The sequence below is a fragment of the Oreochromis niloticus genome, linkage group LG14 (genome assembly GCF_001858045.2).
Source record: "Oreochromis niloticus isolate F11D_XX linkage group LG14, O_niloticus_UMD_NMBU, whole genome shotgun sequence".
NCBI lineage: Eukaryota > Metazoa > Chordata > Actinopteri > Cichliformes > Cichlidae > Oreochromis > Oreochromis niloticus.
Window position 1 is genome coordinate 19,059,772 of NC_031979.2, and position 18,505 is coordinate 19,078,276.

General features: G+C 37.5%; 1 long non-coding RNA gene across 1 annotated transcript; it reads right to left on the reverse strand.

Moving 5' to 3' along the window:
• Positions 1–9,122: 9,122 nt before the first annotated feature.
• LOC102082514 (uncharacterized) lies at positions 9,123–15,599 on the reverse strand. The gene is made up of 3 exons (XR_269836.4): positions 15,391–15,599; positions 11,598–11,682; positions 9,123–11,349 (listed from the first exon to the last, which is right to left on the reverse strand). It is a non-coding gene; the product is annotated as an uncharacterized LOC102082514 (long non-coding RNA).
• Between the last annotated feature and the right edge of the window lie 2,906 nt (positions 15,600–18,505).

Consider the following 18,505-nt stretch of genomic DNA (forward strand, 5'->3'; position numbering starts at 1 on the left):
GAAAGATGTTGAATCTATTTAATTATTCTTGAAAAATAATTTATTTCTGTGCATTTTTTTTTTCACACTGCATCAAATTAAAGTTGATTACGTCGATTAAGCATCATGAGGTGGAGGGTGGGGGGTGGTTCCCTATTTTCTTTTGCTGGGAGTTTGCAACCCTATTAGTTAGGTTGCTTAATATTTCTGCTAAGTACTTTTTAAAATACCAGAATAGGAAGGATGGAGTAGGTTTAAGTTTATTAGATTGATCAGTGTTGCTGCACTATGAAATATTTTGGGCGCAGTGTATTTTTTTTTTTTTTTTTTTTTTTTTTTTTTTTTTTTTTTTACATACAGGTATAACAGAATAGCTTTAGTGTTGTTGTTTATTTAAACTTGAGTATGAACTTATACAAAATGCAGCAAGATATTAAAAAAACAGTTTTATTGATTAAAAAACACACTATATCGGATTCATATCGGTATCGGCAGATATCCAAATTTATGATATCGGTATCAGACATAAAAAAGTGGTATCGTGCCATCTCTACTGGATACCACGTCAGACATATTCATCCATATGCTCAATGGTTTCAGGTGTAAGGCACAACTTTCACTCGGAAGGTGAATGTTCTTTTTTTTTTTAATTGAAGTTCCACTATTGTTTTGCATGTAGTTAGAGAGTGTTTGCAGGTAAGTTGCAATCTGGAATCTGCAGTCTGCTGGCAACCACAAGGAGGATGTTATTGCAGCACCCGCTTTGCAATTGATTGAACCCGGTTACTACCAGTGACCACTGAGGCCTTAGTTGACTTTGTATCATTATAATTTGTTTTCTGTCTGTGTTTGGATTTCTTGAGACTCTGGTCATGATCTTAATATAGCTGGATCCGGGTGGGCGCTACTAACCATTCAGAACATGGTTCTGAATTTAGAAGAAATGTATTGCTACCTTATTCTTTCATTGGTCTTCCACCGATTATCAGAAAAGGACAGAAGCATTCTGGTTTGAGTTTAAGAAATGACTTTATTGCTTTGCATCTAGTAAAAGCATTACATTTCTCAATGTACATTTACTACAAGTCTATAAAGCCAAGACAGAGATTTAATTTAATACCAACGTTTTTAACTGTGCTCTCAGTGGTTATATCTTCGGTACAATGGCTCAGCATCTGAATTATTATGGCTGTGAAGACTAAAAGAAAAGAGAGTGGTCAGCTTTCACTAATAACATTCTCTCACCCAAATCATTGACGCAGATGAAGCTGACAGTCAAGATGTTAAAGTTGTCGTAAGCCTACTGTGGACTGCTCTGTGGTTTTTATTCACTCTCTATCTCCTGATTTAGTTACTACTGTTCTTCTTATAGAATAAAGTCAGTGAGTTCCACACAGCAGTCTCCAGTCAGCAATCACCAATGGGAGCCAATGGGAGTACATAAGCTGAGCAAAAGGAGATGACCAGGTCCAAAGAGATTTTGCTGTAGCACTGTTCGAGCTCTGTGCTTCTGGTTTTCTGGTTGAAGGAGTGTACTCTCAGTGTGGTTTTGATCACTTTGTTAACTTATACCCTCTCCTTTATCAGCTTATAAGTTTTTCTGAAGTTTTGTTTTATTTTATTCTATGGTTAGGACATCTTTTAACAAAGAAAAACAATGAATTATAAATATATAAGCAAAGAAATTGAGATTGACCAAAGACCAAAAATGTTCTTAACAAATTAATTCTAAAAAGATTTAAAATGCTTGTACATCCACGACTGCAGTTTCACATTACATTTTCATGTACAGTTGCACAGTGATGTGTGCCAACATCATCTATACCTCTGGCTGATTCCATCTGATCAACAGTGCTAATTCATCTTATGTTTACAGTAAGCCATAATGAGCAGATGTGATCACCAAAAAAAACAGCTGAAACTGTTGCGAACCTCAAAGCTGCAAGTGTGGCCAGCAGCTGCCATGTCTGGCGTTCCAGACTTCTCAAGCAGATTTTTCTTTTTTTCATGTTTTCCCCCTATAATGTCTCTGATAACCCACATCAAAGTCATCTCCACTATTACTTAATGGTTTCCACAGAAACACTAAAAAACAGTCTCATTCAAAGCAGTGATCTCCTGTTGATTATTGACAAAAGGGAAAAATGAAGTTGCTTCGATATTCTAAGTTCAGCCCACTGTAGCTCTAAAGATAGATAAATTAACACATTTTTCAGTTAGATTGTATTTACTTTCATTGTAACTCTATGGTAGGATATACAGGATATACAGATTTCCATACAGTCATCATGGGCAGCAATATCATGGTAATTTTGGGCTTTTAATGACTTTTTGAACTGTTCAAGGATGGAATGATTGTACAGCATACATTTTCTTTTCTTTAATCGACACAGAGTCAGAAATATACAAATACATATATACAAATATATACATACATAAATATTTGTTTAAATGCTTTTGGTAGACATCAACAAGCTTCGGACATGATTCTGGCTGTACATTTGACCACTCTTTTTAGCAGTATTGGTACAGTTCATTTAAATTGGTTGGTTTCCTTGCATTGACCCGGCTTTTAAGTGTAGCCCACAGATTGCTGATATATTTGAGTGCTTTGGGAAGCTTAATGTTCCAGTTTTATTTATTCCAAAATCAGTTTTGAAACAAATCGTTTTCATGCTGATGAAAAGAAACTACCACTTATCACCCATGATCACTAACAAGAAAGTTAAAGGTCTTCTCAAGTTAAAAGACAGTGTCGAACTTTCAGCACAAATTATCAAATGATTTAAGTGTGTATGTATATATTATCATATCACAAATCCAGTTATTTCCATTAACAATTATTTCTTTAAAGACTTTCCTTGTTCAGAAGTTATCAAATTATATCAAATTCAATTCTGTCCAGATTTAAACACAATCTTGTGGCTTGACTTCACATTCATATTACCAAAATATTTTTGTTCTCAATCAAGTCATTACTCATGTTTTTGGACCACTCACATAAAAGCCAAGCACCTTTCGCTCCTAACAGTCTCACACACACACACACACACACACACACACACACACACACAAAATCAATCTAGTTCAACTCTAAGGGTGCAAAAATTGCATCAGTTTAATGCTGTGTTTAAATTTGTATGACCTAGTTTTCAACACCCACTTCAAAACTATATCTGCTTTATTAATGGACTGATTCCAATTAACAAATAAGTGTAAACACTTATTCACATGAGGAAACTGGCATGGAGACTGACAAAAACTGCAAGTTTATTTTCGGGGTTTAATTAAGAAATCATCCTAACCAGAAACTGGAAACGAGGATGGAGGGAAGAAAAAGATGGAGGGGAAGGGCAAGCGGTGGGGGAGATAAAGGAGAGCAGTTCAGATAATCATGTGTTTGACATTTCAGTGTCTGGTGAATGAGAGAGTATTGGAGAAAAGAAGATGAATTGACAGGGGATTAGGGGTCTGAAAAGGAAGATGGCTTCTTCTAAGATGCTTTCTTTCTTAAATGCAAGTGGGAGGAAATGAGAGGAGGGCCTGTGGTCAGAAAAAAAGACAGAGGAAGTAAGAAAGAAAATTATGTGTGAGGGGAGAAGAAAGTAAAAGCAAGATAACCCTCCTACACCCTAACACCCTGTTATTTCCTCCAGGCTCTCAGCATGGAGTGACGCATGTCTGGCTACCCAGGATTTACTTGCTGTCTCACACACATGGAAACACGCACAAACAAGTTTTGTCGTCCCAGAAAACTGACTTACACACCCTAGATTTAGAATTAAATGCAAGATTTTAATGTTTCGTGTTCTGTTGCTTTAAATTATCATATCTGAATTTCATTACAAAATCGAATGTTTTATTTGTTTTTCATTTCTGTTCCTGTTTCCCAAAACAACACAGAACAGAAAATAAGCATGACGTATCCACTTATCAGATCTGTGAGAAATGTTGTTTAATCTTTCCCATAATCTGGTTGTTGGGACGTGGCCATGAAGGGTTGTGTGAAAGCCAAGATATGGCACAATGAGACTGAATGAAAAGACAGGAGAATCCAGATCGTCGTGTTCCCAGAAACGGTGGCCTCCTTTGCATTCAGTGAACTAGATTTAGAATTATAAAGTGAGTGATTTTTTCTTTCCCTTAACAAGATTATCTTTCAGACATGACAAGTAAAGTAAAGTTCAAAGAGTTTTTTGTTTCCTCAAAGGGAACTTAGAACAAGCCAAACCCACATCTAAGTAAATAAGCAGAGGCTATAGAGCTGTGTCTATTGCTGGAGGTTGAAAAATATTTATTATTACAATACAGTGTTTCATAATTACTATAATTACCCTTTTTAACGGGTCAAAAGCCAGTATGGGCTTCTGTTTGTATCACTGCTTTTTTTTTTAGCGGCTTCCTAAGAAGGGCAGTGAGATCTAGGCCACTGTATTAAATTCACATGCATTACACCCTATAAAAAAAGGCAGCTCATGACTCTAATTTTCACCGATGTCAGCTTGCCATGTCCCCTTGCTTCCATGCTGAGAGCTATTTCAGTTCTCTGAAATCGGCCTATCATGGACGGAGTAAGCTGGTGGAATAAGTGAACAGTGACATACAGTCAAGATCACATCCAGTATACTGTATGCTGCTATCATTTACTCTGGACTATTCATCAGAGGGGCTCAAGTAATATATAGCGTAAGCAGGGGATATTTTTCTAATTAGCATCGTGACAATATTGGATATTCTCCATGCAGTCATACTCATGCAAACAGTACAGTTTGCAGTGAAGTAGTATCACTTTTGAAATAAGTCAAGAACTAAAATCGTGCTGCATCTGCAGAAGTTGATCAGGGGTGCGGAGGTGAGAAAGTAATCATGGTTTAAACTTCTCTAGGGCCCTCTTTGCTTCTTTTTCGTGTCCTTGAAGTGTAACCTCAGTACCCCCGTGTGGAGCGAATGTTTGTTAAAATAACCCCCTCCTGAACATTCTGACATGAGCAGCGTTTCTTTCTAGCTCGGCCAACAGTCTGTCAATTACAAGTGTGAATACCAATGAGAAAAAGTTCCGCTGAACCAGACGTTTCGCACTCTAAATCCAGACAGCCACTTTCTGTTAGGTCCCTCGCTGTGTTTCTGCTCTACAGAATTCACAAACTTACTGCTGTCAGTTTGACAGTTTTAGGCAGGTGCAAGGAATACGTCTCAAAGACCCGACACATTTTCTCTGTGCGAACGGACAACATCTACAGCATTGCACGGGTCAATGTCGGCTGCTTGATGTGAAGTACATCCTCAGATCTTGGTACGGTTTACCAAAAGTTATGGGAAAAAAATCTTACTTTTTGTCATAGTCTCAATCAATGGAGATACTGAATCTTAAACATGAGAATGGCAAGATTTCTTTTTTTTTTTTTTTACTTTTTTTTAATGTTTCCTAAGAGTTCAAAAATTCTAAATTAACATGCAGAATCTCTACCTTTCTTTATTTTCTGTAAAATTTTAGCTTGAAGATGTGAAATTGTTCCTTGAATTACTGTGGTTTAGTAACAACACAAAGACATAGATGATCACTTCACATTTGTAAGTGATTAAACTTCTGCTAAAAAGTCCACCAGGTTCACAAGAAACTGTCAATAGAACACAATCCTCTCAACATTATTGCCAAAGGCTAAAGAAGGAAAAAGTCACCGGCATCTCCCAGGGGACAAATTTCACTGGCTGACTGGCGAGGCTGCACCTCTTAGCATTTGTGGCAATGCTGAGCAGGGGGGCAGGTTTTCCCTGTAGCTGAGAGGTCTTATGGGAAAAATACTGCACTGTTTATTTGCAGTTTAGGCATCAAAATTGTTCAATAAACTTCACTATAAACAACATAGTTTTGAGAGATATTTGCCAACAGTGAAGATAAGATAACAAACATTGGAAACATTGGAAAGTCTGCTTGATCTCAGTCTGCATCTTTTGCTTTTCCTGTGCTGCGTCACAAATAGTATCTTTATTTCTAGCACCTCTGCACCAGTGGATGTAAGTGTCAGCAACAATTGAGGCTATTTTATTTTATACATTTTTTTAGAGAGGAACTGTAACTGATATAATGTTTATGGGACTTCTAGCTACAGCTAGAATTTGTAAACCCTTTCCCCAGTTGCTAAAGTAAGATTTATAAAGCGGCAGGGAGAGGAAATCAGAGGAGGAGCAATTCATGTCACTACAGTAGCTGTAATAAGTCTGCAGAGTGTGCAAGTGTGTGCTGTATCAGTGTATGTGCTGTGTGGGTACGCTTTCTACAGTAATAAGCTTGTTGGTGTCTCCAGTTCATTTATCTGGTTCTATTCAGAGTGACCTTCAGCTGCACAGCTTGCACTCACATATTTTCCGCAGGGCACACACAATTTCTCTTTCACACGCACACAACCAGCCTGGACGCACACAGAGACAAGAACTCACAATCCTTAAACTGTCAGGTGTTAATCATGCCCGCCACAATTAGGGTGTTTAACAGCATTTTCTTTTTAAATACATGTAAACCTTTATTTAATCAGCACTGTCTGCTGGAAAATACAGATGATGGATGATTATTTGTCGACCTGCTTCCTTTCTTGCCTTTTCTTCCTCTTTCCTTTGCTCTTTGTAATCATGGTAATAATACATGTTATGTAAGTCTCTGAGCTTTTCCACTGATAAATGGCCTGTTTTCGTGGTGCACAAGATTAGATTTATGAGACCTGATTTATGAGCTTTGCTTGAGTTAGCAAGCAGGCTGTTCAGCAAATTTACATCATGATGTACAAGGTTTGAGCACAGATGATTGACACTAATAGTCCAAATATTAGCCAACAAAAGCCTGCAAAACCTTATCATCCAATTTATGTTGAAAAATTAGTGTCTGGTGGTTAAAAACATAAAATAAAAGCACTGCATTCCTGCTCTGTCAACACCAAAATAGTGTTAACAAATGACTCTGGTTCACTTCTGCTATTCCCTTAAAATTTATTTGCTCTATTGCTGAAGTTTTGGACTTATGGGAGAAACACTGCAGATATAAAGTTGGAAACCACACATTAACCAAATAAGACTTCAAGTTAGTTGTTTAACTTCGGTGGGAAAGAAATGTGCAAACAAAGGTATAATGTAGCTGATGGATAGTATGTGCGTTTCCCTGGTGAGGCTTTCTGCTGAGAGCTGTGTTGCAATAAAAATACAAGGAACCTTCCGGAAATATTCAACACACACTCATGCTAAACAGTTACAACAGTTACAATTACAACAATTCCAAAGTTTTGCAACTCCATTCATAAAAAACAAACCCCTTGTCCATAATTCCATCTATTTTCACACATGTGTACCACTTCCACTGCTGCTGCCACTTTCAGATCGCTCCCTAGAAGGCTCACTGTGACCCACAGCATGTGCGCATCAACAATTTCACCAATTTCACTGTGAAACAAAATATCAGCTCCCACGTCAAACTGACCAAAACCTTCCAGCTCTCTAGGCTGATGTGACAAGTCTCCACCTACAAGTCGCAGACCACTCAGCGGTGTTCATTAGAAGGACTGCTGCTGAGTCATCGGTGTGCATCCTCAAACACACATACCCACATCAGCTTCCTGAAAACGTTTTTTTCATTTACTTAATTTACAGAAGAAAAATGTAGACAAACTTGTTAATTACTGCGATTTCTATAGTGATCATGTCTACTGATTTATTTGAGCCTCTTTAAGTATTTTTCAGTATTTTTCACTTCTTGCTAACTTTGGATGAAATCTACTGAAAGACATAAAGTGTATGGAAAATGTCTCAGAGTAAAAGCTTGTGCAAAAAAATAAATAAATAAAAATTGAACTGAAACTAAACTGACAGCAGAAATTTGCCAACCGTTTGAAGTTATAACTACAGCTTTAACTTCAAAATCACACATTTTACAAATTATTCATCATTACAATGAAACATCTCCGCTGAACTACTGAGCTACAGCATAAAATTATCGCATTATATATTTCTCTGTATTCATTATGTGTAGGCTCATTTCAAACAGTTTGGAAAGGAACAGCTGTCACATATTTATGAAAACTGACTTCTGACTCCTGAAACATTATTCACACTTTTTGCTGGGGGGGTTTTTTCAGTCTGATGTAAATTCACATATTGATGGGGGAAAACAAGTCTTTTTGACTGTGAACTATTTTGCCTTCTGTTTCTAGTTTGGAATAAATATTTGATCTTTGTACCCTCCAAATGACTGAAAAGGACAAATAGGTTTGATATGATTACAGCAGATCAGAACAATTGACTATGACAGCCTATAACACAAATGTGAGTGTCAGAGTTTCAACAATGTGTGTAAAATAATCAATTTTCTAAACCAATTTAAACTCATCTTTTTATTATTGTTTCCTCTTCCCTTATTTTTCTACCTCATTCACCTCTGTATCTCATTTTTCCTCCACCCTCTGAGTCTTTCTCCTCATTTACCCCTCTTTTTGTCAGCATATGCTGATCTTTATTTATCTCTTTCTTTCTTTTTCATTCCCAAGAGAAACCCTGTGTTGATCTCCAGGCCTGATTTTATGACATTATTGTTTTATTGTCTGTTGTCTTGAATTGTCTCTATATAAATCAACTGTGCCTCAAGGGAAATGACATGACTGACAGCCAGGGAGGTAGACAGCAGGAGGTGAAGGAGACAGCTGACAGCAGAAGAGGATAGAGAAATCCACATTAACTGGAAGGAAGACGTGGGGAAAGCAGGCGCAAGGAAAAGGAAGAACAATGAAAAATGGCAGAAGATAGGGATAGGGAACGAGGAGGAGACGGTGCGGTTTCTGCAACTCAAATTTGTTTTTATATTTATTCAAAATGCAGTTTTAACACATACAATCAACCATAACAGATATGCACATATTCATTTTATTTTTTTTAGGTATGTTTGTAAAGTCTGAATAATGCATGTTAATAACTGATTAATCTGAGTGTCACCTCTACCCTCATGTAATCACTTTTCCCAGTAGGAAACTGTCATTGTAAACCTGGTCATGCTGATCAGGGAGCTGAAAATACCTAAAAGATATATTCTTTTCTTGCAATAACAACACCCCATCGAAGCCATTTACAAAAAAGAAAAAGAAAAATGGACAAACGGTCAAATGTAATGATTATGTTGTCTAAACACTTTTTATCTGTTTTTCAAACTCCATTCATCCAGTTCATGATGCAGACTTTCTGAAAAATTAAATCTGGTTTTAAGCCCATTCTGAGATGGTGTCATGTATAAAAAAAAAAATCAGAAAGACGGCTTTTGTATGGCTATATATAATATGGCTATTATTATACAGTACATTGAAAAAGTATTTGCCTTATTCTCGATTACCTATTTTCTTGCATAAGTGTTTGAGATCATCAAATTTTAATATTGGACAAAAATAACCTGAGTGTAAACAAAATGCAATAATTTCATTTATCGAGGTAAAAAAGCTATCCAAATCTACCTGGCCCTAATAACTCCCCCCCCCCTCAAACCTAATAACTGGTTGTTCCACCCTTGGCGGCAAGAACTGCAGTCATGTGATAACTTTCAGTGAGTGTTTCACATCACTGTGGAGGAATTTCTTCCCACTTTTCTTTGCAGAATTTTGATTCAGCTACACTGGAGGGCTTTAGAGCAGGATTTCTTGTTTAAGGTCCGGCCAAAGCATCTCAGTTGGATTAAATCCAGACTGACTAGGTGTCGTACTTTCAATGTACCTTTGGGCTTCATTTTTTCTCACTTTGGTAAGAAGTGAGAAATTTAAAAAATAGACATTTTTACAACATTTTCCATCAATCCATCCATTTGTTTTCTTCTGCTTGTCCAACTAAGTTCAACAAATGAGGCATTAAAGTAAACACATCATCATGCAGTAGTTACCGATTAACAACACACCAACACAAATCCATATCCTAATGAGGACACACATACAGTATAATCTTTCTCTTAGTATTTATGTATGAACACAAAGCTGATAACACAAAGACAAAAACCAGACCAGAGACTTCAAAGTGATCGCCACAGTGATTCTACGCTACAAACATTAACAGGTAGAAACGGAGGCTACAAGCCTGACTGCTCATCGCTGCTTTTGTTACCTGCAGAAGTGAAGTGTGGAAGAAGTGAAGTGCAGAAGAATGAGTCTCTGACTGCTGAGCTGGCATGTGCATGCACTCAGCTTTAAAATCACACTGGGTTAGCACTAGCGTTAGCATGCTGTCTGTGCACATGCTTGCAAAGAAACAAAGAGCTGTTAGCATTTTTAGCTTCCAATTTAGCTTTGCGCTCTTGTCCTTATCTCCAATCCTCAGTAGCTGTATTGCTCCACCATTTTACTCCTCACACACATGAACTAAAATTAGCTGATTGTAGCGCAAGTGTGCAGGAAGACAACTGAAGAACCTTTGTAGTAACAACATAAGTGTAACTGTAATGTAACTACTAAATTTAGTACAGTAATATGTTACTGACAAATGTCAAGTGATCACAGTAATACGTTACTATAACATGTCATACCCAACACTGGCAGTAGCCTATTATATGCTATATAATATTATGTTGTTAACTGGTTGGGTGTGCTTGGGGGAAAGGAAGACTTAATCCTGATATAACTGGGGATTAAATAACAAATTGCATGAAATAGTGATTGACACATCTTGTAGACATATGCTCTTAAACTTTTTCCATACATCTGACACGACAAGGAAAACACAGAGGGGACAGCAGCCAGCATTCATAAACTGTTCTACAAACCCAAGAATTACAGCCAACAGACCTGTTTCAGTGGACTAAGAGACAAAGAGTGAAAGTGGACAGTCTTTTCATAAGTCTTTTCCATTTTAATCTCCTTGTTTTCAATATTATTTAGTTTTTGGTTCTGTCAGTAGTTAGCTAACATAACTGAATGTAGGACTACCAAACTAGTGACTTCATGTTCTTCACTTTGACAAGATGACATTAAACATGCTCTAAAAACTGTAACTTAAAACGCTTATATTTTAAATTGAGTTCCACAGACGGTGTTAAATTTGTGACCTTTTTTTTTACAGTAAAGCGCCATGGTGTAAATTAGGCTTAATATATGTAGTGTTTCATTTCCACTTTAACATACTGTTTAAAACTGAATTATTGTCAGTTTTATAGATCTTTATGAATCACGTAATCACCACTGCAGTTCAAAGTAGAACTCTGCTGCCTGTAAGAACACTGCATTAATACTGCACTGAGATCTTCGGGATCTTTTGTGCAGTTCCTTGATATTACCGAATTGCTTTGCAGAATCTTTAAACACAGGCTCACATTCACATTTAACAATAACAGTAGGTGGTAACTGCAGAGCTCCGATAGCCAACCTGGCATAAAAGGGAGACAAGCTTGTGATTATTGTTGGAACTAGTCAATGATGAAATTTCAAGCATTTCTTAGAGATTGTAAATTAACATAATCGTGCATTTAAAAAACACATATTTTAATAAAGAGAGGTCAGCCGTAAGTCTAACAATGTTTCCTGTGGACTCATAATTATGATTAAACTTGTTTAAAATCTATGCCCTTAAAATCTGGAGTTGAATGGACTGTGCAACCTTTGATGGAAACATACCTTCTTTTGTGACTCTCCCGTGGGATAATACAGAGACCTTATCATGGTGGTGATCAGCGATGAGGCAGGTTATGTAGCACTCAACCTGAAAGACAGAATGACAGATTCAGCAATGGCATTTAAAGTTCAGCATTCACTAGTCGATCCACCAGTTTTATTTATTTATTTTAAGTTGATTTGCTAGATATGGGCATCTGGAAGTGGTGTGCATGGGACTTTGTACTTACAATAGGTGGGCATAGCAAGGAAGGAATTCAAGTGACACTATATTAAATCTATGACAAAAAAAATCTAGAATTTATATAGTCACCATTTGATGAAATGTGTTTTGATTGGTCTTTACTTTATCATAGAAACATGTAAAAAAAAAAAAAAAAAAAGAGAAAAAAAGCTGCAAAGTTTAAGAAACACAAACTTTTTTGCCACTTGTGTCTCATTGTCAAAACTTTTTGACCATAACTTCACACAGAAAGAAACATTTTAATGAGGTAGTTTCTGAGAGGTCCGTCCAAAGTGACTAATGAAGGACCTCTAAAACCTAACTTCACTTGACTTAATCATCATCTACAGTCAGTTCTTGCTGGGCTATTATTTCTGATGACTACACCTGTACCACTTTTTTCGTCTAAAGCTGACTAGACTTAAACATTCTACATTTTCTTTTCAACATCCCAAAGAAGCAAATGCCTTTGCACTCTGTAAAAAAATGTAAAGCATACTTACCTAGTCTAAAATGGTATAGCAATAAGTACAAAATATGTAGATAGTTTTCCAGTGGCTGCGCTGCACTGAGCTGAATGTTTCAAGGAAAGGTAAACCCTTTCACACTGACTGTAGGCAGCACACTGGGTGGCAAATATGCATGCTTACAGCTGAGGGTGAATAAAAGAATGATCAAATCATATCTCTATAATATTCTATCCTTTTTCCTTTCAGCTGTCTTGAAGATGACTGAATCCAGGTCGAGTCATTCTTCTTTTGGTGCTTTCTGTAGCTGTTTCTGCAGAATGGCAATTCAAAGGTCAACTTCTTTCAACTGTGGGTTGTTATTAGTGATAAATTGAGTATATGTTATATTTCATAAGCCAAAAAATGTTGTTTTCCAAGAAATCTGAAAATAATTTGATCTGTAATACATTAGTAATGTGATTGTTATTTAACCTTCTTTTCTTCTTTTCTTTTAAAGTTGCTTTTTAAAAAATTGGAAAATGGTTTAGTTTTATGTACAGCATTGCACTAAAGTCGTGAAGGACATTCAAAGCTCCTTTCTAGATTTTCTGTTCTGTTTGCTGTCAACATCATCACAAGCTGCTTCAATAATGTTGAGGTCTGGCCTTTGAGGAGACCAATCCATAACTGATAGTTCTTTTGTGTTTTTTATCCAGGTATGCTTTTACTGAATTGGCAGTGTATTTAGACTCGTCATGCTGAAAAGTGACGCGCTTACCAATCAGACACTTTCCAGATGGTATTGCACGGTGGATCAAATGGTACTTTTCTGTATTCAAAATTACATCTTTTTTGACAAGTCCTAAACAATGACAGAGCCTCCATCTGTTTTACAGATGACTGTAGACACACACTGTTGTACCGCTTACCTGAGCTCCTCCATACAAATTGATGGCAATTTGAATCTAAACTTTCCCATTACACCTGTTGACACATTTTGGCACGCACACACTTTTTCCCTTTCTATCTTGACAGACGCACTTCCACTTAGACCACTTTTACTGTCCTCCACTTATCCAGTTTGCTCTGAACTTTTAAGGACACTCTGCGCACCATGCCTACATATGCCAGGTTTTCAGCTAACAGCCCTTTGAGAATCACCTTGTTGGTGCAAAAATGTTTTTTTCCTGTCAAACTATGTTATTTTTGCCTTTTTTGTAGATTCAAGCCAGGAAATGGGAGCAAATTATGTGTTTTTGCAAGTAACAAAATTACTAGATACAATTTAAAACTTCTTCTTCAGTTCTTAGCTAAGTTGTCTGTTACATGTACGGACAACATCCCTTGAGTTAGGTACTTGAATGCTTGAATGATTCATAGGTCAGTGTTAAGTGGCTTAACAGTGGCTTAGACTTTAGCAGAGAACTGTCGGTCTGCCTGTGCTCGTTCTATAGATAGATTTCATCAGCTGTGTAAGATAAAGCTGCAGAACTTTGGATGTAGTTGAGATCAAATTAGAGGTTGAGTCAGAAGATGGGTGTGGTGTTAGTAAAAGGGCCAAAGTGTCTGTGTCTCCTTTGGCCATTGAGGTCCTGTGGCTCAGTCTTTTATTTATTATTTTTAATTAAAAAATGCTTAGTAATAATTTAAATTCTTTCCCTATGTCTTTAATTGCGTATTCCTGAACATATCAATGTTTTTAAAGTTATGAAAACTTTCATCTAATTGTTTCTCCATAACAACTACATCTCTTATTCTGCAGTCTTTTCAGAGGATGGTGTGGGCTTCCTTTGTGCTGGAGATCCTCTGAAAGCTGGGCAGCAGCTGTGAGACTGCTATTCTTAGCTCATTCTTCAATGCTGAGCTTTGACCACCATTTCGTCTTGATTGAGGCAACAAAAAAAAATCTATTTCACACAGTTAGGATGTGGCAAGACGTTGACATTGCAGTGGGTACACCTTTTCAATGTTTCAATCAAAAATGCAGCCAAGGTCTTTGACTAAAACTGCAGCCGCATCGACAAATCAGATGTCGGATCAATGAACACTTCCTGCAGTGATGAAGTCAGCAGTTGGTGTTACACCAAAGCAGTCTTGGATTTAGCCACATTTTGCAGTATACTGTACTGAAGGGCAGAAACATGAGCTTTTATGCACTGACTGTGCTCTGCAGTTTGCTGATCTAAATGAATGATTTGAGGCTCTCAAATAGGTCTGCATTGCCTTCTTTCACTCACAGGTTGCTCATCTCTAGATTAGAATGATGTGATTTTATCTACAAACTTTTTAAAGTGTGTGTATGCATGTGTGTGTCAGGGAGACATGGAAGTTTTATGAGAAAAATGATAAACAAAAAAGTTCATTACCTTTTATCTCCAACAAGATTCAAATCTCAAAAGTGAGGTAGAGAAGTTCCAATTATACCATTTAGTTGGGCCCTAGTGATAATGCTAATGTGATATTGATAGAAACAATTATTATCAGGTTAGGTTAGAGTTGCCAGGAGGGGAGTTTCCCTAAGAAGTGGAATATTTTGTGATTAACATAGACATCCTGTTTTTGTGCAATTTCACCAAGCCAGTCCCATTTAAGTTTTTCTAACACATCAATTCAAAGGTGACAATATAATGAATTGTAACGCTGAGACTTTTTGGGAGAAAAGCACTTGTGATTAATATGGGGAGAAGGGAGAAAACCTCTGTGGTGCAGACTGTGTGATCAGCCACGTAATTTGCTCTGTGGAGATTTAATGTAATTAAGTAAATGGACTGCAAATCCTTCCTACCTATAAACCGACCAGGTTCTCACCTGTGAGCTTAAAAGCATGTGTTTATCAAAAGCACCTGTCTGTTTTTGTTTTAGTTAAATAAGGTCAAAGAGTCAAACTAATTCCAGAAGGACAAAGGTCCCTTTCAGCCACTTTTGGTTGTCAGTTATTAAAACAATAAATCTCTGCATGCTAGACCAGTGAGACACTCGGCAGTTCAGTTAAGTAAGCTGCTTGTACATAACATTGTTACCTCGCATGTGTAAAAGACAAGTGACAATTAGTCCATGCAGACACATCTTGTTGGCAAATTAAAATACAAACATTTAGCTTATAAGCTGAATGATTTATGCTTACAATGGTGGAGCAAAGATTCTCCCAGCAAGGCGTAAGCACCTCAGATTAGCCTCCATCTCTGAAGCTTGGTGGGTGGTGGTGTAACAGTGGAGCTACAGTATGCTACAGTATGCATATCTAGACCATTGTTAATCCATACACTCTCATAATAACAGAATAGCAGCTATCAAAGTTGGTTTGCTGCCATCTCTCCCCATGGGCGGAGCCTGTTTGTTTCTCATTGGCACACCTGTTCTCCATCAGTCATTTATTTGCAGTATATATGGACCAGCTTGCATTTCCATTCCATGCCAGATTGTCTTTGCTTGTGTGCTGCAATCAGGCTGTCTGATGCTAGTTTTGATGCTCCTGTGTAACAGGTGTTACCGACTTTTGTTTTCTCTCTGCCTTCCAGTGCAACCACTCATTGGCTCAAATATCCCACGCAAGCTGAAAGGTGCTTGTTATCCTAACTAAGGATAACTTTCCCAACACTTCAGAGCTGGACAAACCTGCAAAAAGGATTTAACGGATTTTCCGCTTACCTGCACTTACCTGTCTGCCCACTCTCCGCTGCTTCGCTTACTGGAAACGTCTGTGTTGCTCACCCCTTTTGCCACCTGCCAATCACAGACAAGCTCATAAACCTCCTATGAGGGTGTCAGTTTAGCTCACTAGTTGAGCAGGTGCTCATGTGCATGTGGCTGAAATGCAGCTGCCTGGGTTTGAGTCTGAACTGTAGCCCTTTGCTGCATGCCCTCCCCTGCGCTCTCTCCCTGTCTGCTCTACACTGCACAACTATCAAAAAAAGGCAAAAAGCCCAAAAATAAATAGTAAAAACCTTCCATTAAATTCAACCTCAAATTCTATGTCCTTTCACTAGCTAAACACAAACCTGCTTTCTCCTCTGGCAGAAGTCCCGTTCTGCTACTGAAAAAAGCTACTCACCTGCCATCACTTACTTGCTTCATGCTTGTATTTTTTACATATGTACTGTAAATGGTTTTATTTGAACAGTACAGCAGGACACACCGTTGCAGTGGCTGCTGTGTGAGCTGGGATAGTTCAAGCCTAGTTAGAATTCTGCTACCCTGCAGACAAAAGCGACAACAAAACACCATAGGGATTATACACCCCTCTAAAACTCTTCCTCTCTGTGTCTTTGTGCATCTCTCAGACTTGTTTTGTCTTTTTTTTAGTGGGGGTTTTTTCCTGCCTTGATATCTTTTTTCCCCCTTTTGCACAGTCTTTCTTCCTCTGTTGCTATTTCTCCCTGTCTTTCTCCGATTAATAAAAGTGGCAGAATAAAGGATTTATACTCAAAAGGGATTCATTCAGGGTGCCAGGAAACTAGAAATGGCCTGTGTTAATCACTGCATGCACATTTGCAACCACACACACGCATGCGCAGTTTCCAAAGCACCCACACAGAGACGCATACTCCATATATCATTATCACGGGGTTCCAGCCTGCAGATAATCCAGTAACAGTTGACATTTAGCAGCCTGTTGTTCGCACAAACACATTCAGTAGAAGCTCTGATTAACACTGGCATTAACATGTTTTATGAAGGCAAGATTAACACCAACTAACAGGAAATACATGCCCTAAATGCTGCAACAAGAGAGCACGACAACAAAACAATTTCTTTCTTCTTTGCTTTACGTAATGTTGAAGGTATTTTGCTCTGTGCAACTGAGATAGAGAGCTGTGGGGGGGAAAGATGTGGTCAGAAAGAGGAAAAGGCTAATAAAGTGGTGATGACTCACAAATCGATGGTTGCACTGAAAGAGATGAAGTCAGTACTTGCAAGTAAGCATGATGAGTGCATGTTTGGGCTTGCAAGTGGGTCAAGAGAAAATTAAATTCACGCGATCAGGGCACATCACTGATGGGGCTTTGTTCACGAAGGTCAGGCTCTAAAAATTTTTTAAAAAAGAAAGTGCTGAGGATTTAAATGGAACACCACAAAATATCAGTTGATATGCAGGATAACGGAGACTAAACAGAGCATCAAATGAAAAGCAATTCTTCTGGTTATAAAGACTCAGTATATATCATTAATGCTATCAAGAATGCTTTCACGGAGCAGCCTGGTGGCCAGGAGTTGAGGTAGTGACCATTAAATGTCCTTTCATTTAAAAAAAAAAAAAAAAAAAAACTGTTACTTATCAACTGTTGCTATGAAGGTTTGTCTCTTGTATTGTCTGGCAACAAAACCAACACGCAAAACAGCTTTAAACGATATCCTGGCTGTCTATACATGTGATCAGTGTAAGTGTTATTAAAATAATTCATCTATAGATGGTGCACAATTCTTCACTTAATGCAAAAAAATAAAATGTTAATGAGCAGGCATCACCACATGTATGAAAGTGCTGGGCCACCTACACACTCTGCCTGTAGAAGCTGCAGCCGTGTAAACCAACACCATGAAGCTCCCAGCACACAGATTTTGTGCTGATGTTCATACCAGAAGAGAGCCGGAAATGACTGAATCAGCAAAGTGTTGATGGCTTTTACGAACTATGCTGATTAACACTCTGCAACCCCGTAACTCTCTAACTTTACGCTCTCTGACACTTCGAGGGAAAAAATTTACCAGACTGACTTATTGCAATGATGATATCCTATTACAGCACACTGCATAGCTAGGTGTTTGATTTTATACAACTCTGTTAATGAGACTAAAAGACCTGAATTCAAAGTGTTTAAGATGTAAGTATAAGGTTGTTAAGATTCTATTTTAACCTGAACAATAAACGTTTTATTTGAGCCTAAACAGGTCAGTTTCATGTCCAATGAACGGCAAATGAAAGTGAAACTAAAAATCAAATGAGACGAGATTTAAACCCAGTGAAGTCTCATGTGATTACAGCAGATGTTTTCTTAATTTCTTTAGTAATTGCATGTAGTCATTTTATGATTTTGTGGCTCTGCTGTATAAAACATGTTGCAGTTATATAACTAATTATTGATAACTAACGTATAAAGAATGTCAGGTGCTGACAGAATAAAATGCTTTAGTTAAGCAGATGCTTCTTTAATGTAGATGACATGTGAAAAACAGTAAAAACTCAGGTATTAATTATTATTTTTATCATTTTAATTAGAAAATCAAGTAATAGCAGAAGT